This window comes from Kogia breviceps, chromosome 5, assembly GCF_026419965.1.
Source record: "Kogia breviceps isolate mKogBre1 chromosome 5, mKogBre1 haplotype 1, whole genome shotgun sequence".
Classification (NCBI taxonomy): domain Eukaryota; kingdom Metazoa; phylum Chordata; class Mammalia; order Artiodactyla; family Physeteridae; genus Kogia; species Kogia breviceps.
The window spans coordinates 41,747,414-41,768,940 of record NC_081314.1 but is presented as its reverse complement, the minus strand read 5'-3'; the positions used below and the strand labels follow the sequence as shown (position 1 = coordinate 41,768,940).

At 41.9% G+C, this 21,527-nt stretch overlaps 1 protein-coding gene across 5 annotated transcripts in view; it reads right to left on the bottom strand.

The window, feature by feature from the left end:
- The window catches only part of KCNAB1 (potassium voltage-gated channel subfamily A regulatory beta subunit 1), a 529,857-nt gene that overhangs the window by 302,907 nt on the left and 205,423 nt on the right, over positions 1–21,527 (bottom strand). The gene's annotated exons all lie outside the window — the stretch shown is intronic.

Below are 21,527 nucleotides of genomic sequence, written 5' to 3'. Positions count from 1 at the left end.
GTACTGGGGACTCCAACAGCAAATGAGTGAGGGAGAGTCAAACCAAAAATAGAAAAGCAAAGTCAATGAATGGATATAACCAATGAAGGCCCCTCTACCATTTTCACCTTCTTGACTCCCAGACCCTTGACAGCCATGTATTTATTATCCAGGCTGGAAACTAAAAGAATAATTTAGGGGGAGTCTGACTAGCCCAAGAGAAAACACACGGAGATATTGATATTGCGAGTGTACCAATCAGGGTTCAGTCAGGAAATCAGAGCCAAGATAAGTATTAGGGGACCATGGGGCTTATCCTAGGAATTAGAGCTTGCACAAATGTGGGAGGAGCTGGGGAAATGGAAGTCTGGAGGAGAGGAATCAGAAGATAAGGGAAAGTTACTACTCACTGTGGTAGACAAAACAGTAACTCCCAAAGACATCCACATCCTACTCCCCAGAATATGTTCCCTTATATGGCAATAGAAACTTCATAGGTGTGATTAAGCTACGGATCCTCAGATGGGAGATTACCCTGGATTATCCAGATGGGCCCAATATTATCACAGCAGCCCTTATAAGAGAGAGGCAGGAGGACCAAAATGAGAAAAAGGAGATTTGAAGACAAGCCAAATAGTGATGTGTTTTGAGGATGAAGGAGTCAGGAGCCATGTAGTTGGCCTCTAGAAGCTGAGAAAGGCAAGGAAATGGACTTCTCCCCTGAAGCTTCAAGAAGGAACACTTTCATTTTAGACTTCTGACTCTAGAATTATAAGAGAATAAATTTGTGTTGTTTTATGTATGGACACCAAGGGGGGAAAGTGGCGGGGGGAGGGTGGTGGTGACGTGATGAATCAGGAAAATTGGACATTCCCAATCAGGAGATTGGGACTGACATATATACACTAATATGTGTAAAATAGATAACTAATAACAACCTACTGTATAAAAAATAAAATTAAATTTAAAAAAAATAATTAATTTGTTTTTTAAAAAAGAAAATTTGTGTTGTTTTAAACCAGTATGTTTGATGTGATTTGTTATAGCAGACATAGAAAACAAACACACTTACAAAAGCAAGGGTGTGGATAGAGCATACAGGAAATTTTCAGAAAGAGTACATGTTTGGCCATCCAAGTGGAATGGTGAATAGGGGGCCCATGGCAGGTCTGTGGAACCTATGGCCTCTATGAGCACTGTTGTCAAGCACTTGATGGACTGAGGCCACTCTCGGTTTGCAGGGTCAGCAGGCGGGATGAGAGACTGGATCCCATGGGCTATACATCTGTATCTATATGTCATTGTCTCTGATCACTGTGACCTCTGAGAGTAACGGCTCCTACTTCACCTCCACTTTCCCAATCTTACACAAGTTCCCCTCTTTGCTCAAGTGGATCACACAGGAAAGGGGGATCTGGGAAAGGTAATTCCCAATCTTAAATAGAAGGAGTAATGCCAACCTGACAAAACACAGCCAAGCTCTGGGGGTTTCCTTACAAAGGGCTCAGATAGCTCATCCCTCGGCAAAGCTCAAAGTCAACAAGCCCCACCCACATGCTTGGAGCTTCCAATCACAGTTTTAATTTCTCACTCTTACATGCAGACAATCAAGGATTATCAAACACCTGGAAAGCTTTGAACATGAAAAACACATATCAAGATGAAAAAATCAATATCAAAACAAAAAAAGCAACTTGAAGGAAATAGAGACTATGCACAGAGAAGAAAATATAACACAAAAATAACAATTGAGGGACTTCCTTATTGGTCCAGAGGCTAAGACTCCCCACTCCCAATGCAGGGGGCCTGGCTTCAACCCCTGTTCAGGGAACTAGATCCCACATGCCACAACTAAAAAGGTCCCCCTGAGCCGCAAGGAAGATCACACATGCGGCAACAAAGATCCCACGTGCCGCAAGTAAGACACAGTGCAGCCAATTAAATAAATTAAAAAAAAAAAAAAAAAACTACTGAAATCACTGGTTTATTTGGAAAGTTAAGAGAAAAATATTGCATCCATGAAATAGTATTAATAGGATGCTTTTAAAAAAGAACATTCAGAAAACTAAAAAGGGCTCTTAGAAACTTAAAACACATTATCTAAAATGAAAAACTAATGGAATAATTGAAGGGTAAAGTTGAGAAGATTTTTCAGAAAGAAAGGTTTTAAAAAGAAAGAGATGGAAAGTAGAAGAGGAAATATAAGATGACTAGAGATCCAGAGCAGAAAGTCCATCATTAGAAAAACAGGAGCACCAGAAAGAAAAAGTAAAAAATCAACAAAAAAATTTAAGAACATTTCCCAGAACTGAGGACATTGATTTCCAGATTTAAAGGACCCAACCCAAAGAGCAAACAGCACAGTGGGTACAAGTCAGCCCACACCAAGTGATTTCATCATAAAGTTTCAACTATTGGAACCAAAGAAGAGATTCTGTAAGCTTCCAGAGGTTAAAAATTAATGTCAACAACAGGTCAAATACAAAAGTTTATGTAGTAGAATTGCTTCATACTTCCTGGCAACATTGGAAGGTAGAAGACTACCAAAATGTCTTCACAATTCTGGAAGTAAATTACTTCCAACATATAACTCTTTATCCAGCCAAGCCATCAATCAAGGGGAAAATAAAGACATTTTCAGACATGCAAGGTCTAAAACATTAATTTCCCAGGCACTTTTTCTAAGACACTGGAAAGTTTATTCCATCAACATGAGGAAATAACCCAAGAAAAAGAAAAACACAGAATACTGAAAAAAAGAGATCCAAACAACACAGGATCGTGTTGAAGGGAGTCTTCTTAGCAATAGAAGGGAGACACTAGAATGGCAGCAATGCAGAGGCAAGTGGGGCAACCAGCTGGATGGGAGAAGCGTGACTCAGGAGACAAGATACTCTCCCCAGCAGTGTTCCCACCGGACTATGCTCTAAACAATGTGCTCCACCAAGAAAGGGAAATATACTTTGACCAGGAAAGAAAGGAATCCAACTTCGAAGGCAAAGCACATTCCCTCGATAAGAGCACAGGAAGTTCCAGAATGACATCTCTGAAAAAGACCCCCAGAGCATGCAGTCCATCGAGCATCACAGAGGCCACCAGGAGTGTCTCCAAGGAAAAAAACTGGAGCTGACAGATTACTTGATGTAATTTACTTTGTAAAATCTTGTGTTGAGAAACTGTTGGAAGTCAGGGGGAGAATTTGCAATAAGTATCAAGAAAATAAAGCAAACTTTAAAAGGCAATTATTAATTTCAGGGAAAAAGTATGAAAACATAATCATAATGGACTATATAGTTGGTGTTCTTAGTCAACTTCTAACTGCCAGCATTTGCACACAGCATGCTGGAAGTGTTGAGGAATTAACAGTCCTTGGGAGCAACGCTCCACAGATTTCTGACAGGAGCTAGTATATTAACACCCTAGCTCCCTTACCTTCCAGATGGGATGCCATGAGTAGTGTGTTCCACACCATTTCCCAGAATGTCCCTGAAGCTCCAGTTACCCACAGTGGTAACCACTTGACAATGCACACTTTATGACTGTCTCTCCTTCCTTTGATCACTTCCCTGCTTCCCTGTTGGTGTTTCCTGTGCCTCCCAAATAAACTACTTGTACCGGAATCCTTGCCCCAGGGTCTGCTCCTGGGAAACCCGGATATTACAAATTTCAGGGAATAAAACTTGCAGGCATAATAATGCTAAAACAATATATATTTAACCAAAATTTATAGTATAATTATATGAGGAAAATAGGGGAGAAGAGGGTATGGTGATATAAGAGAGTTAAGTCCTCATCTACCATATTAGAAATTCAATAGATTATGTCTCTAATCGATGAATCAAAAGAGAGCAGTATTCACATATTATTTAAGAGCATGGAAATCTACAAATGCCAGAAAAAAGAGCTGAAAGAATCAAAAGTGGGTGTTTCTGGGAAAAGGAAATCAGAAGAATGGAGAGGTTGGGATAAGGTACTGCCATATTTTGATACATAAACCCTTTATTATCATTTGACTTTTAATTGTACTATGACTTTTAATAGCATTACTACTAGCATGTACTATTTTTATATCATTTAGTTGAGAAAAAAAGAAAGAAGAGAAGAGGAGGGAGGGAGGGAGGAAAGAAGGAAGGAAAAGAGAAGAGGAAGGAAGTTCAAAAAGCAGAAGGATAAAAGAGGCTAGCTCTCTTAGAAATGTCACAATGTTTTATGACTAAAGCTGCCTTTCCCCAGCTGGACTGTTATCCTTAACCCCAAGGCTTGTGTTAAATCCAAAGCTAGGCAAATATGTTTTAGAGAACCATGAAGTCATAAAACATGTCTATTGTAGGAAATATTTTAGACAATTAAATACATCTGTTATTACTCACTAAAGTTATAAATGAACTCATTAGCGTGTGTGTGTTTCTCATTCTCTCTTTTCTCCCCACAACATGTTTTTCCTGCAGCCACTGGAGTCTAAAAAGTACCTCTAGCTCATGAAGCTTTGTTTTTCCCCCCATTACTTCAAAGGCATTTTTATTCCCTTTCTAAATAAATACCCAACATGAGGGGACAGACTTAAGTCCTCAGGGCTTGGAGGGCAGAGGATACAAAGATGATCAAGACAGAGTCATTGTTTTTATGGAACTTACATCCCATGGGGGAGACCAAATAAATGAAAAAACAAGAGATCGATTATGATAAATGCTATAAAAGGAATTAAACAGTGGGATGTGATTCAGACTAAGTGCACAAAAGACTCACTTAGACCAGGAGCAAGGTTTCTTGGAGGATTGCACATGCCCGAGGAAGAACATTCCAGAGGGCTGCCTGAGAGCCAGGGTTAGAATGGGCATTTCAACAAGTATAAGGTCTCCACCACCCCAGAGGAATGGTGGTTGGGGAAGGAAACCTAGGCCAGGGGAGAGGAAAAGCAGCTTGAGATGGAAGATGACAGGGACAAGGTTAACCTACTTTACGGTTTCACTCTACTAGCTGACTGCTAAGTAGCTCCGGATCACAACAGCAACGAGATGGATTTCCTTAATAGTCATTTAGAAGTACAAACTACTACCTTTAAGTTCATCTTTTTATCTTTATATTACGCTTGAAAGAAAAGGCAATAAAAAGAAGCACTTCCCCAACAACCACAGAATACCCAGGAAAGAAGCAGAATGGCCACCTATTTGTTTATAAATCCCTTTCGTATTTCACGTGCAATCCAATGTGTACCTCAACTGCTAGAGAAACTGAATATTAGATAAAATTCTCCAAGTTTATTACAGTTCCCACACCAATACTCAATGAAAATACTTGTTTCTCAATTATCTTATCTCTGAATGGGAGTAATGACCCTGCTCTTTTTTTCCCCCAAAAGTGTTAAAATTAAGGGACTTATAATTAATTTTCTACCTGCCTCAAGTCAAGGTCTTATGTGATACAAAAGCAAAGTATTGTAGACGTTTTTCACAGTAACTTCATTGTCAGCTAGCTAGTTTATAGCCTGAGCATTCATGCATAATTTCATATCTCAACATACTGTTCATTTTACATAATTTTAAATCACAGGCAAAAAGGTGCCAGTGAGCCGAATCAAAGACACAAAAAGCAATACCATTTGGGAAAATTACCCATGTTTTTCTGGAGTCAACTACTGGAAATTGATGAGTAATCATAAATTTTCAGTTTAAACAATTAATCTGAAAGAGGCAAAACTATAACCAAAAATGAGGATATGAATCTAAAAGCTCTAAGGTAATTGTAGAGGCATTTGAATTCTACCAAACCCTCAATCAGGTTCTGAGACAAACTTTTTTAATGTTTTGCTATTTGCCATTTGTTAGGGGCCAAGCAGTGCCTTTAAGATCCCTCTGGGCCTATTATAAGTGATAGATTGTTCTCAAAACTGCCTCTTACACTCCATGCATTTGTCTGCTTGCCTAGATGCTCCGCTCCCCTTCTCATCTGTGCCTCTGGCCTCCACCCTCTCAGGCCAACAGTCTCATTCATTCAGTCAGTGAGTCAGTCAGTCATTTCCTCACTTATTCTACAAATACCTATTAAACCCCTACTCTGGATTTGTACCAGGAAATGGGGTATGGTGGACTAGGACAGAATGATGGTACCTACATTGTAGTGAGGAAGACAGACAGGAAACAAGTATAAACTATGAAGACAGTGACATAGGAGGTAAATCGATCAGGAATGACTGGAGAATGGGGTGCAGTCTTAGACTGAGCAGTCAAAAGGGTCTCTCTGAGGAGGTGACATTTGATCTGACACACTGAATCTGAGAAGAAAACTTAAGAGAGGGTAGGTAAAGTATTTCAGGCAGAGTCGGTTGCAAAAAAATCCCAGTCTCTAAAATCATGGTTTTTAAACGTTTCATAACAGCACATAGTGTGTGTTTGTGTGTGTGTGTGTGTGTGTGTGTGTGTGTGTGTGTGTGTGTGTGTGTTCAAAGTCTGAAAGGCTTTTCCACAAAATATCAATAGTCATTTTCTGGGTGGTAAAAATATGGGCAACTTTTATTCTCTTCTTTACATTTCTTGCAATTTCTAATTACTCTACAATTAACATTAATTACTTATGTAATATAAAAGCAACTATTCTGAAAAGTTTCATTTTCCTTCTTAAGAACAATAAAATACAAATTCAGAGAGAAAATGATCATTTTTATCCATTTAATAAACTTCACTTACTTAGACTTTTTAAATTCAAAATCTGGGATAATTCCAGCCACAATGAACCGAACTTTGCCTTGCTATCATCCATTGCAATACATTATTGGAAGTAATCCAAAGAAAGTGATTAGTCCAATGTTGAGCTAAAACCAATAAACTGTTTTCAAGCTGCTCTTTTCTAGGCTATCCATTCAAACGCCATTGGTACCGACAGCAAACGGTTGTCTACATTCATTCCTTACAAAAAGCCCAGCCCAGCCTCTGCCCCAGGTCATCACCTACACTTGAGAACAACAGCACTGCAATTCCTTAAGAATGTTCTTTTAACTCAGCCTTTTACCAGGTCCTGCTTCCATCTTTGCTCCAGTTAGGGAACTGGCCAGGAGTTTTGCTGCGCTTAGTAAATTTATCATGTTGACAACAGCTAAGATGTCATATATGTCTTATTATAGAAGCTAGAATCCTACAATCGCAGAGTAGACATATAATTCTGGGAAATAAACAATTCCAGTTTCAGTGACCAGACACAGTAGTGACAGAGCACTGGAGGTGGCCACACAGGGGGCAGGTGGTGGCAGCAGTGAGTAAACAAACAGAAGTGTGCTGGGAGCTGAGGTAAGAGAATAGGCAGTCTGAAAATTACTTTCATGGACAAGGATCTCAGGTAAGAGGCAGCACAAAGTGTCAGGTGTGATGTGATCAGGAAATGTATCGTTTGCAGGCTCATTTGCATTTTGATCAACCTGGCAGTTCCCGGAGCACCTCTAAAGAGCTGTCATGGCCCCTGCACACTGGGAGTTTGCATTGTGGTCACAGACTCGTGGTCCCCAAATCTGCCTCAGACTTGCAGTCATCCGGGGTATTTCTGAAAAACAGGGATTTCTGGACTCATCTCCCAGACACCACAACTCATCAGGTCTGGGTTGGAGCTTCCGAATCTGTGTTCTCCCAAACCTCCTGCAGGTGACAGAACCGGGTTTGGGAGCCGGCAGGCCCTCAAAGCTGGCAGGCCCTCAGTTTGCAATGCATCATGAGATAGAACTTGGCAGGAGCAGAATAGCAGCCAGCGCCCCAAGCTGCTGCTCTCTTACTGAGTGAGAAAGTTTTCCAGCACAAAGGATCTTTTTCAGATGAACTGGAAAATGACTTGGCATAAGGAAAGCTTGACATTTCCAACCTGGCTGATCATCAGAATCACTTGAGAAGTGCTGTTGATTTCGTTATTGATATTATTGTTTTAATACAGAGTCTCAGGCCCCACCCGGAGTCTGCTGCAGTGTGTCTGGGATGAAGTTCATGAATCTGCACTGTAACCATCCTGAGAGAGTGGCTTATGAACAAGTGCTCTAGACTAGTAGTCTTAAAACTTCAGAGCATGTCTACCTCTCGGGCCCTAATTAAATAAGCAACTCTAGAGATTCTGGCCCCACCTCCAAAGATTCTGATTCAGTAGATAGGATCCAGAGGTTTCTAGCTTTGACAAACAATTATGCTACAGAGAATCCAAGGACCACCTTTTCAGAAACCCCGATCCTGAACAACCACCCTCCCCATCTCCTCGGCCTCTTGCGACCAGGCTAACGGTGATCTGCACTTGGCAGGAATCTGTCATTCAAAAGCAGAGAAGTAACAGACTTCACATTATGTTTCTTTAGTATATGCCATGGTAGGCATCTGCCGTGGTCTCATTGCTTTTCACAGGCCCCAGGCAGACTTGTCATACACGACAAACACAAGGGCCAACTTTATGGGCCACCAGACCCAGGGCTTGGCTTGCACTGGGTAAGGCTGCCGTCCAGGGAAGCTGCCTGCGGACTGAGTTGAAAGGGAAAGAGCGGTTAATAAATGGAAAGGAAGGCCAAGGCGAGGCCACATTGTCAGGAAGCATTTATTAGAACAATGTGAGACAACAGACAGGATATAAAGATTAAGCTGAGGATCTGAGAACAAGAGATGGTAGGGACACAAAATATAAGGTGGGATGAAGAGCTATAGTTGTGGACACCGGATGTGAACAGAGCAATGCCGGGCATTCAGTGTGCTGATGTGAGGGTAAGTGATATGCCGGCAGGGCAGCCTGAGTAAAGAAGGTGTATGACAAACATGAACCCAAGCAGAGACACTGCTGGGTTCTATGAATTCAGCAGCTGTGCTTTCCCAGCAAATGGAATTTTTGGAATCATGACTTGGAATCCTACACTCACAGCACGGTTGCTGGGTCAGAGGGAAGCCCTTGGTGAGCGAGCCCAGTCACCTGAGGACAGACATGTCGGAACATAAGCTTGGGGTTCTGACTCTTTGCTGACACAGTAATATCCACATGAAGAAATTAAAAACTAGAAAATCAACATCTAGTGGTGCTGATGTACAAGAAGAGAAAGAGAAGAGATCAAAGACAGTAACAGCTACATTTCTCATTATATTTTAGCCAACTCTGGTATACATCGGCAGCTCCTGTGAGTTTGGATATCATCAGTCTTCTTTCTGGGACAAGCACTGACTCTGTTTAAATCTAAGTCCTCCTGCTCCACACTTGCACCCAGGTAGCCAGTTGTAACTGAAGCAAAACCCACACCCATACCTACTCGTGCTGCTGTAACTTCATGATCCAGTCCTGAAGGGGCCTTTCGTGTGTCCAGAGACAATGCTCTGCTTCCCTAGTCCTTTAACTCTTCCTCTCTTCCCACCTGGTCTTCCCTCTTCAAACCTTCAAGACACCCCCAACCCATCCCCAGTCTCAGCCATGGACCGCACTTCCTATTTCACTGAGAAACAGAAGGCGTGGGACACTCCCATCACTGGTCTTCTTACCGCCTATACAGGTGCCTCTTTCCTCTCCCTCTTCCCTGTTACTGTGGATGAACTGTCTTCTCCTAGTTAACCATCCCCCACTTACATTCTGCGTCCAGTCCCCTTGGGTCCTGAAGGAAATCACATCCCTTCTGTCTCCTACAGTGTCAATTTCCCCTTCTCTACTGGCTCTTTCCCATAAGCAGACACACACATTTTGCCAGACCCAATCATGCACTCCTCCTTCTGAAATGCTCCTCATCTGGCTTCCAGAGCACCCCGCACTCCTAGTTTTCCTCCTGCCTCCCTGACTGTTCCTTCTCACTCACCTTTGCTGCTTCCTGCCCTCTCCCAACCCCAGGTCCCACGCTTGGAACAATTCCCTTCTCTGTCCATATCATCAGTCTCAGAATTATCAATATCATCTATGAGCTGACACCTCCCAAATTTCTATCTCTAGACCAGTTTTCTCTCCTAAGCTCCAGAACTACGTACCCAGCAGCACACCTGACGTCTCTGCTTAGATAGCTGATGGTCATTTCCGATGTTACACATCGAAACTGCGCTCTTGCTCTTCCCCTCAGCTCCACTTCCCCCACAGTCTTCCTTTCTCAGGAAGACACATGCGCCCCTTCTAGCATCTCAGGCTTGCAACCCTAGAGTTATCCTCGAGGCCTCTCTTTTGCTCATTCCTCACATCCATTCAATCAGCAAATCCTCCCGACTCTTTCTTCAAAAGAGATCCGGAGTCTAAGCACCCCTCCCCACCTCCACGGTGTTTCACTGGCCCAGGCCACCTCGTTTTTCACCTGGATTACAGCAGGAGCTTCCCAACAGTGGTCCCTGTTTTTGCCCTTGCCAATCCTCACTTGATTCTCAGCCCCATATCCTAAGACACTGCTCAATGTATGCCTTCCCATCTCACTTGGGAGAGAAAGCACAAGTCCTTTTGAGGGCCTACAGGGTTCTATACAACTCGCCTCTATCACCCCTCTGATACTTCTTACTATCCACCTTCTCCCTCCAGCCGCACCTGCCTCCTCTGGTTCTTCTGTTCATCAGTTGCACTCTTTCTCAGGGCTCTGTACTCGCTGTTCTGTCTGCCCAGATCTCTGAGTGGCTCCCTCCCTATCTCCTTCAGTCCTTTATTCAGGTGGCATCTTCTCAGTGAGACCTTCCCTGACAGTGCTGTTTACAACTGCCGCCCCCTCATCTTCTATATCATCCTCCCTATTTCATTGTCCTCCTTAGCACTTATCATTATCTAATATATTCTATGTTTAAATTAACATTACTATTTTCTGTACCCTTTGCCACCCACGTTAAGTTCCACAGGGCAAAGATACTTAACTGTTTTGTTCACTCCTGTCCATGCCCAAAATTGTGCCTAAAACAGTGCCTGACAGATTTAGTGCAGAACTATTATTTTCTGAATAAATGTAAGAGTTGAACATTGAGATCTCAGCCTCTCGAATAGATGGCCCTCCAAGATGTAATAACGCATGAGACCTTTCAGCTCAAGGAAGGAAGGCCAGAAAGGAAATAAGCCAGAAAAAAAAGGGAAAATCAAAAGAAAACTTTCTCTCTGCAGTCTTTGTGTTTTTCTGAAAATCAAATACTTTTATAATGTAATTTTATTTTTAGAATGGTGACTAAGGTATTTCAGTATTTATGTATTACTACCTGCCCTTCATTCTCCCCAAATGGTCTATAAAACTTTGGTAATTGTTAAATTTTATTTTTAAAATTCACAGTTCCAGATTAAAATTCTTGTACACTTAGGAAAAACATTACAGTCTCACTTTGAAATGAACAATAAGCCTTGCACTTCTGATTCCTGAGGCATTCACAAAGACAGGAAAGATAATTCTATGTCTCCTTCCCACATGGGCTTCTGTTCTTTGATCTGTTGTACAATATCTTGGCCATGTCCTTGCCCTCTTAGCCAAGCCTGAGGTCTAGGAGTGGTGCAGGCACTATTGAGAAGTGTGTTTATTCTTATAGACTAAGAATCAAGGAACTCATTGGCCTCCTTATACAAAAGCATCCGGATAGAGGTTAGGAAGAGCCAGTCTGAAGTCTAGTTTCCCTGGACTTTGAGATCCAAAACAGAAGTACCAGTAAGTATTACTGTGTTGAAAGGTAAATTAATATTTATCACAATTCAGAATAGTTTTATATATTTTTAGCTTTGTTTGCATATGTTAACCACCCATGTAAATCAAATCTACATTCCCATTTAACTAATGGCTGGGGGGGCGGGGGGGATTGCAGTAGGTAAGAGTTTGTATGAAAGGAGAGACTAGGAAACAAGTTATCTAATCACATAGTTACAGATAACTCTTGTTTACTATTACATTCTAAGTAAGATCATTGATAGATTTCTACATGCTATAACCTAGTATTTATAACAAATCATGAACTAGAAATCATTTCCTTCCTTCCATTCTTCATTTCTTTATATGATAGCATTACTAAATAGCTATGATCTAATATTAGGATATCTAGCACTTTCTTCCTCTCCTTTTCCCCCCTTCTTCAGCAACTTGCTTTTCATTCACACATTCATATTCCACCCTAGAGACAAGTTCTTCTCTAACAGTTAATTGTAGGGTAAAAAAAAACTCTCCTTGGTAAGGAATACATCTTTTAAGCAACCTACAAATGAGCATTGTGGTCATAAGCTTCCCAGACTTCAGCAGGAGATTTGCTCCTGAAGTCTTTAGAACAGAGCTTTCAACATGTAATTTCTTTTTAAGTATGTAACCCTATAAACCAGTCAGTGAAAACACAGTAAAGATTAAACAGTCCCTTAAGTGATTTGCTGAACTGAACTATAAATTAAAGAGCTCATTAAGATTGTCACTGTAATAAGACAAATAGGTGTAGAAAATAGTTTTAAATGACGAACAGAAGTGTGGTGGTTGTTTTTTTTAACGTGTTGGTCTGTAAAACTGTCTCCATGTCACTATCTGTGTCCATAAAATAAGTCAGCTAAGGGATCACATAATTACTATCAAATTACCTACTTTGAATATCAAATGAATACAGCAACTTCAATTCATTTTTCTTATAATATTGGTTATTTGTTGGACTAAACCAACAAGTTCTTTTGCTCTTAAATAAAGTTGAATCAAATGATATTAAAAACTACTGTGAGAATAAGAAACGATATTTAAGAATTTTAAGACTCCTATGGGTGCTTCCTAAATCAGAAAGAATGTCTTTAGATTCTGTGACTTCTTAGATTTGTTCCGACATTAAAACCCATGGACTTCCCTGGTGGCACAGTGCTTAAGAATCCACCTGCCAATGCAGGGGACATGGGTTCCATCCCTGGTCTGGGAAGATCCCACATGTCGTGGAGCAACTAAGCCTGTGCACCACAACTACTGAGCCTGTGCTCTACAGTCTGCGAGCCACAACTACTGAAGCCTGCACGCCTAGAGCCCATGCTCCGCAACAAGAGAAGCCACTGCAATGAGAAGCCTGCGCACTGCAACAAAGAGTAGCCCCACTGGCCGCAACTAGAGAAAGCCCGTGCGCAGCAACGAAGACCCAACGCAGTCAAAAATAAATAAATAAATTTATTTATTTAAAAAAAAAACAAAACATACCTTATTGTAATGCACAGCACTACCTGGAGGAGAAACAGCAAAAAGGAACATTTACTTAGGGTAGCATTTGGCTGTATGCCAACACCACATTCAGTCCTTTTGCTCTTCTGCTACTTAAGCACCTATAAGCTACCATCATGAAAACAAACAGCCAGGAAATAAAACCAGATAAAAATTGTTTTCTCACTGTATAATAATCTTTGGAGCCCAGGTCTACAAAGACCTCTGAGCAGCCCTGAAATAACTATTTGTCTCTAATATGAAAGGACTTTATCTCCCAGCTTTCTCCATCTTGGTAAATAACACCTTCATGCATTCAGCTGCTCAAGCAAAAACTGTAAGTGCTCACCCTTGTTCCTCCCTCTCCTTCATTTCTCATCATCAGCAAGTCCTTTGTACACACAAAACATGCTTAAGAGCCATGCATTTCTTTCTGTCTCTCCTGCCCCTGCCTGGCCCCATCTTTGTCTCTGCTGGTACAGACTGCAGCAAGTGGCCCCACCTTGCTCTTTCCCAATCCGTTCTCCAATGTAGCAGAGAAATGATATTTTAAAACATAAATCAGCTCATGTCACATCCATGCCTTAAAGGCTTCACACAGGAGCATACAGGTAAATATGGTGGATTAAACACACATATTGACTTTTATTCCCTCCTGAAACCTCACTAAATATACAGTAAAGTGATTTTTCAAAAAGACATAAACCTACAAGGATGGGGAAAAGAGAAAAGGAAACCACAATAATAAAATTTTGGAGGCTGGGGAAGCAATGGAAAGTGTAAGAACTGATAGCAGTTCTGAGAAAGATGCCTCCTAAGTTGGCTGTAGGAAGGCCAAGAAACACCTGATGTACACTGTAGAATCCTAAATGGCTCATAAAACGGTGGCCCTAGGCACCTCAGTGAGTGGGATGAATGGGGGTATAAAACAAGGAACATTGGGCTTCCCTGGTGGCGCAGTGGTTGAGAGTCCACCTGCCGATGCAGGGAACATGGGTTCGTACCCCAGTCCGGGAAGATCCCACATGCTGCGGAGCGGCTGGGCCCGTGAGTCATGGCCACTGAGCCTGCGCGTCCGGAGCTTGTGCTCCGCAACGGGAGAGGCCACAACAGTGAGAGGCCCGCGAACCGCAAAAAAAAAAAAAAAAAAAACAAGGAACATAGTCCAAAGCTGTGTAGAAAGTCCCTCCCTGACTCTGCAACGGGGTGGCTGTTCTCTCTCCCACCCGATCCCAACAAGAGATCAGAGGTTTATCTCCAGGAAGATGAAATATGGGACCCCTGTACAGAAAACACAATGCACAGTTGAGGGCAAGGGTACTATACAGAAAGTGGAGGGAGAGAGAAGGCTTGTGTAATGTACGCTTAGACCTCCCAGCCCTCTTTCCCAGGACTTCACTCTCCACAAAAAGATTGGAAAAACTACTGGGGAATGTGGCCAGTCAAAAGGAAAGACTCTCCCACAAAAAAATACCAGCCGGATCACCTTTGGAGTGATCTACTTGGGAGTTAAGAAGCCCTACCTACATGTTCAACGTTTCTAATCAGCTTTTAGGTCATCACTCTTCAATGTGAGCAGACAATACAACCTTACCAACTACTTAGTGAAAGACTCTAATAATACAAAGACAAATTTTTTAAGGGCAGGGTTGCAGGAAGACTATTTGCAAGAAACAGAGAACTATGCAGAGAGGAAAAAAAAACACTCATTAACAGCTTTAGAGATATAAGAGAAAATGAAGAGAAAGAAGGATGGGATGGGGTTTGTTTGTTTGTTTGTTTTTTTAGGACACCCCGAGAACAAAAAAAGGGCTCTGGAAATGAAAAACAGGATAGGAGAAAAGAAAAACTCAATAGAAAATTTTGAAGATAAAATTGAGGGTATCTCCTAGAAAGATAAAAACTCAAATAGATGCTAAATAGGGGGGGAAAAACAATAAAAATGTTAGACAAACAGTTCAGGAGGCCTCACATTTCAATTACAGTACTTAGAGAAAAGAGAAAACCAAGGGAAGAAATCAACAATTAAATAATTAAGAAAATTTTCCAGGAATAAAAGGTACGAGTGCTCAGACTGAAAGACCCCACAAAGTGCCTGACACCATGTACAAAAATAGATTCACACCATGGAACATTCAGTATGAAATTTCAGTTTACTAGGGCCAAAGAATAGGTCTTAAAAGCTTCCAGGGAGAATATAAAAAACAAGTTGTATACAAAGGATAAAGAACCACAGCTCTGGACAGTTCAACAGCAGCAGCAGAAGGTAGAAACAATGCCTGGAAGACTGGAAGGAGGCAATGCCTTCAAAATTCTTGGCGATGATTTCTGACCTAGAAATCCATACAACCAAATCACCAAGCAAGTGTGAAGACAGAATAAAGATGTATTTGGACAAGTAAAATTTCAATAACTTTACCTCCCATGAACCCTTTTCCAGGGAACTATTAGAAGTATGCCTCAGCAAAATGAGGGATAAAACCAACAAAAAGGAAAGATGTAGGACTGAGGAAACCATTCCAACTGGGGAGTGAGGGAGCGAGGTGAAGGATGAGAGCTGGGCTGCAGGCACAGAGGCTAACCCCAAACGGCACAGCTTGGAAGAATTCAGCAGAGCCTTTTCCAAGAACATGAAACTGATAGCATGCCTGATATAAATGGCTATTTTGCGAGGAAATATCAACAACTGGAAGAGTATTTGAGATTGAATAAGGGATACATATATGGGAAATATACTTAGTTCAAAGACAAGATAATTATTAATTCCAGGAAAAGCAAAAAGTTATGCAGAAAAAAATGTCATCCTATGTGATTGCAAGTAATCACAGTTCAGCTATGAATAGTGTTTGTGTGGTCATAATAATGTGAATACTGAATTCGAATCACACTGAAGATAAATCTGTATCAGGAGGATTGGAAAGGGACACCTGTGGGCCTTTCCCACAGGTGAAAAGGAGGAGGAAAGAAAGCTAAAATACCACAAACCATAAACACAAGGAGGTACCAACATACCCATCTAAGAGGAAAAAGCAGTTTTCCCCCCAGGGAAGGGGAAATATAGGAGACAGAGGTGGACTGCCATTTCTCCCAACAGACCCACAGAACTAGTTGAATCTCTAGAGTATGTGCACACAGTTTTAACCTGGCCTTTTTGTTAAAGCAAATAAGTCTTTTTCCTGAAACATAATGTACATACTGAAGATTGCCCCATTATGTAATTCTCACAAATGAACACATCCTGTGTCTACCACCCAGATCAAGAAAGGACTTCCTTGGCTTCCTTTTCTGAAGCACCACTCCTCACAATTATTCTTTATCTCATCATCCCACGTGTTTACTTCTTAGCCCAAGTCATGATGATGTACTTATTATTTTGGATGTTGACTTGTTTGTTGTCTGTCTCTCCCTCTCACATGCAAACTCCACAAGCCAAGCTCCTTGTCTTTATTTATCACTATATACCCAATGCCACTGTGTATGACTTGTACAGTGGATATGACACATAGCGATTCTTAGTAAATATTGTAAAATGAAGGAATAAATGAACACAAGGCCCTAAATATGGTTAAATCTTAAACTGGAAGGGATCCCATGTAGCTTGTGCCTAATTTCAAATTTTGTAGATGAGGAAACTAGGTATCAGAGGAATGAATTCAATGACTTGCCCGAGGAAACATAACCAGTGAGTGGCAGAGTGAGAACCCAGAGGCTTCCATGACACAAGCCTCCCTCAAGAGTGTCCACTCTCAGACAGATTAATTCGTAATTATTATAATATTTTTCTAGATCTGCCGAAACGAAATAAAGTGTCCACACTCAGATTCAGATAAATTGTAAAAACCCTCTTCCCCTTTCCCTTACCCCATGTTCCCTTTTCTATGTCTACCAGCACTGGCACAAAATTTGTTATGAATTCCATGTTAGTGCGCAAAGCCTGCTAGTGCCTTCTAGGAATTGTTTTGGCTCATGTCATATAAACCAGGCCTGTGATCTTATCTTCACAAGATAAATGTTCAGTACAATGCCTGAAACACAATTAAGTCCTCAATAAATACGCATCAAATGTTGAATGAAATGTTTTCCTAGAGTACAAAACTATCACATTTTTGGACATAGGAGGTAGTCTGTATTTTTAAGAAAAAACTCACTGTTTAAAATATAAATTGCAGGGGCTTCCCTGGTGGCGCAGTGGTTGAGAGTCTGCCTGCTGACGCGGGGGACACAGGTTTGTGTCCCGGTCCAGGAAGATCCCCCACGCTGCGGAGCGGCTGGGCCCGTGAGCCATGGCTGCTGAGCCTGCACGTCCAGAGCCTGTGCTCCACACAGGAGAGGCCACAACAGTGAGAGGCCCGCATATGGCAAAAAAAAAAAAAAAAAAAAAAAAAAAAAAAAATATATATATATATATATATATATATATATATATATAGAGAGAGAGAGAGAGAGAGAGAGAGAGAGAGAGAGAGAGAGAGGGAGGGAGATAAATTGCAGGGTTGGCACTACCTGCCATACAAACGAGGACCTCTGGGCACAGCCAATATTAAGCAACACCCAACTGAAGAGAAAGCGTTGCTCCCATCAAAACTGGACGGTCTTCGCTCCATTTCTGCTTTCATCCATTGTCTCTCTTTTCTGTACTCTCCCTACCAGCTCCTTTATGTCAGATCTCCAATGCCTTCCTGCTTTCTTCACCTCACCTTCTTGTCAAATTAGCAAATGATCTTACATCATTTTACTCCTCCACTGATTACACTTCAGGATGAGTAAGTGCTGTCCTTTCCATTCATGTAACCAACATAATCATGACACATTTTTATTTCTAATCATAGAAAGAAAATCTGTCTTGTTCCTTGTTAAACAGGGTTTCAGGCCTCTCCCTCAAAGAGACTGTGTCCGCGGCTGGGCCCCCAGAGCCTTCCTGCCACAGAAGAGTGGGAGAGTGCAGTGGGGTACAGCCCAGGGCCCTCTCCCTGAACTCCCTACTAGCATGGCACCCTCTCTGTGTGGCCCCGACTGCCTGCTGGGGTTCAGGCATGCAGCAGAACTCATGAGTGGGCTTCCCAGGAGTCTTCACATAAGGAAGTAACTGGCCTATAAGGGGGGCTGTGGGCACAGATAGAAAACACTCAACTGGAAAGATACACGGTGGAGGTCAGAAGTGGAGGGAAATTCTGAGGACCACATACTGGCTGTCACTGAGGTTTTTCTCTGGCCCATCTCACATCAACTCCAGCTTGGGTCTGGGGGAAGGAAAGCCAGGAACTCAACCTGAATGAGCTATTTCTCTAAAAGCTCTGTAAGTCGCTGAAAGCCCTCCAGCAGAGGGCTACACACAGAGGCCTTCCCACCTCTTGGCCTAGCACATCAGCTCTGGTTTCTGGTGGGACACGACAAAACCCAGAAAAGGCAGGCTGGAGAGGAGAGGGAAGAAACAGCAGATGCTACGTGAAGGCGGACCAGGCTTGTTTATGACCACACATGAGACACATTCCAGGGGCTTCCAGAAATGCTTGAGGAGAACATCACAGTCAGGGGGAGGCAAAACCATCAAATGCTGCTGTTATGTGCAGAGAGCAGGAGGGGGTTGGGGACAGGAGATATATGACTTTCTGGGACTCGCAAGGTTTTAGCTGCCTACCACCTCCAAACCAGCACTGGCTTCTTTTCTCCCATGCCTGTCCCCTGAGGGCTGTGCATGTCCTGAGGGCAAGCTCAGTGTCTTCCAGGGGGCCAGGGCTCCATCAAGACATGAGGAAAGGGCAAAGGAATGAACAGAGCAGCGTCCGGGAAATTATTGAGCAGAACCTTAACGGAGAGGTATTTCTGATGTTTAGTTTCAATTTATGTAACAAGAAGGTAAGGTTAAAACCGTGTCTTACCAGCTCCCTGTCCCTCTTCTGTGTCTCCAGGAGGCCACTGCGGACCGTGCAGTCGCTTCCCACACCAGTTGCTGACGTGGTGTCTCTTTCAGACCTTGAACTATCGACATGACAGAGGGCTGGTGGAGAAAGCCATGTCAGGGCAGAAAAGCTGTGTTCAGGGAGGTCCCTCCTTAAGCACAGCTTGCTGCAAAAGCTCTGAGCGGGGATGGTACCCTGGAAGCATGGTGTTGGGGCTTGGGGTGAGAACTGATCACTGGGCCTGCTAATGGGGCCCTGGTGCCTCTACATAAAGAGAAGAACCATTTGGTGTCAGAGTGACCAGGGGTTCATGTACAAGCATTTCTATTTACTTACTGCATGACCAGGAACAAATCTCTTAACTTCTCTGATTTCCATTTCCCCCCTTTCTAAAATCCGATGATAATGCCCGTCTTACCTACATCACCTATTGTCAAAACAAACATGAATCACGTGCTAAGCTGCATGTAAAAAACATATATATATATTTCCCACTCTTGGTAGGAGCATCATGAGAAAAGACAATTCTGACTGAAATCAGAAAGTCTTGTCCATCTTCTCAGAATTGTCACACTTTACTGCATCCTGGGTATGGATATATTCCAAGCACTTTTTTTTCTGTAAGTCAAACTTTTAGGGCCTATTAATTACCTTTGAGAACAATGTCTTTTGCCATTTCCCTTGAAATTGGTTACATTCTTACAAAAGGCCAGTCATTTCAGCACTAAATCAAAACAGGTTCATGTTGTAAAAGAATAAAAAAAGATCTTTTTCCTTGCATGAGATACTGATCAGTGGATTAATGGCCTAATACTATTCACACAAAGACCTAATGGATAATTTTTTTAACATTATAACCAAGCAGTACACAGATTTTAGAAACCATTTAAATTTATAGAATAACCCCAAAGTACTTGATCATCCCTGTGGCATTTTTAATCTATAGTTGTAATTCGATGTTTATGTGCTTTTATTTCTATGCAAGCCCTGCCAGCTCCAGGCTCTGGGCTTTTCTCTTTTAATAAATGTTTATACCTTATGTCTGTGTTACATAGTCCACATGGTTTGACTTGCCCCAAATTCAAAACACTCTCTTGAGCATTGTGCACAGAATTCATCAAGACTGAAAGGACAATTAATGGTGCTTGTTGCTTATACAAGAGAGAGGAAGAGCCCCAAGCAGTCAGGGCTTGGCTGCAGGATGTGTTCTGAATATGGGAGGAAAGGATCATCCCCAAAACATGGAAGGCTGTTCACAAGCTTTTGGAGATAAAACTCTGCCACTGAGCACCAGAGTCCCTATTCCAGGCCACTGGAGGAACACAACTCCCTGACAAATGCATATCTGATGGGACATTATGACAAGTCTGTTTCAGAGCCACAATAACAGGGACTTGTCATCCCCTGGAGGTAGGAGCAAGTGTATTAAATGATGAGCTCCCTTTTCATATCAATAATAAATACCAAAGCAGCTCCAGGACTCGTGCATTTTTTAAATGATAAGAAGAAAATCAGCTCTGCACACTATGTCCCTGGCACCCAACTAAAGGAAGAGTTGCTGGTTTTCTTTGTTCACACCAAACTATGGTGGAAATTAAACGACTTTTTAAAAGAACAAAAACCTTTTCAGGATGAATGGACTCATTGAGACAAGTCTTTTTTACTCAAGTCTGCAGAAAGTCATTTTTAAAACAAAGAAAATGGAATTCTTTGCATATTTTACTCCAGTTTCCTGATTACATATCTCAAAACATAACGTGACAAGCAGCTTTAAGCCACATAAACTTTTGTTGTTGTTTTAACACATCTGGGATAGAGAAGCCACGGTAATTCATGTCACTCAAATTAACAACATGACCTCTGGGTTGCAACTTGTACAAATTCATCAAAACAGGGACCAAATTCCCATTATGCTTGCTGACTCTAAGCAATATCTTTCTACTTTCTCTAAACATAGTAATCCTCATGGAATCTGTTTGACTCGCAGGAATGCTGCTTCATCGTTCCTTACTTTGGGTTTGAAATGCTGTTTTTATGCCTTTGGCAGATGTCAGCCTCCTGGCCTTGACACTCTAATTCTATTGCTACAGCTTGTGTTGCCATTGTCAACAAAATGGTCAGGATTACACTCTTCTAGTTCCATTTTGGTTGAAAAGAAAATAAGCCCCTGGACAAATAAGCATTTGATCCTCCAGGTTTGTCATGCAAAACCTAAAATCACTTCGTGTTCGGGAAACTGATGAAAAGAGCTAAGGCTTTGAAGACAAACAGATCCGGGCTTAAATCCCTGCTGCACTACCTTCCAGCTGGGTGACCCCCCCAGCAATTTTCTCAATTTTCTTGAGAGTCAATTTCCACATCTGTTAAAAGGGGCTAACAAACACCTAATTTGCCCAGAGGTGGAAAGGATTAAAAGAAGTCTGGCGCTAAATTGGCCTTCATCAAATGATCCTCTTTCTCCTATCCCACCCTTTCTCCACATGGAGAGATTACTCTGCCACATTCATGAACAGGGTTGGCAGTAGATAACCTTCCTGAACAACAGTTTAATCATCTGTTATTGATTCTACTTTTGC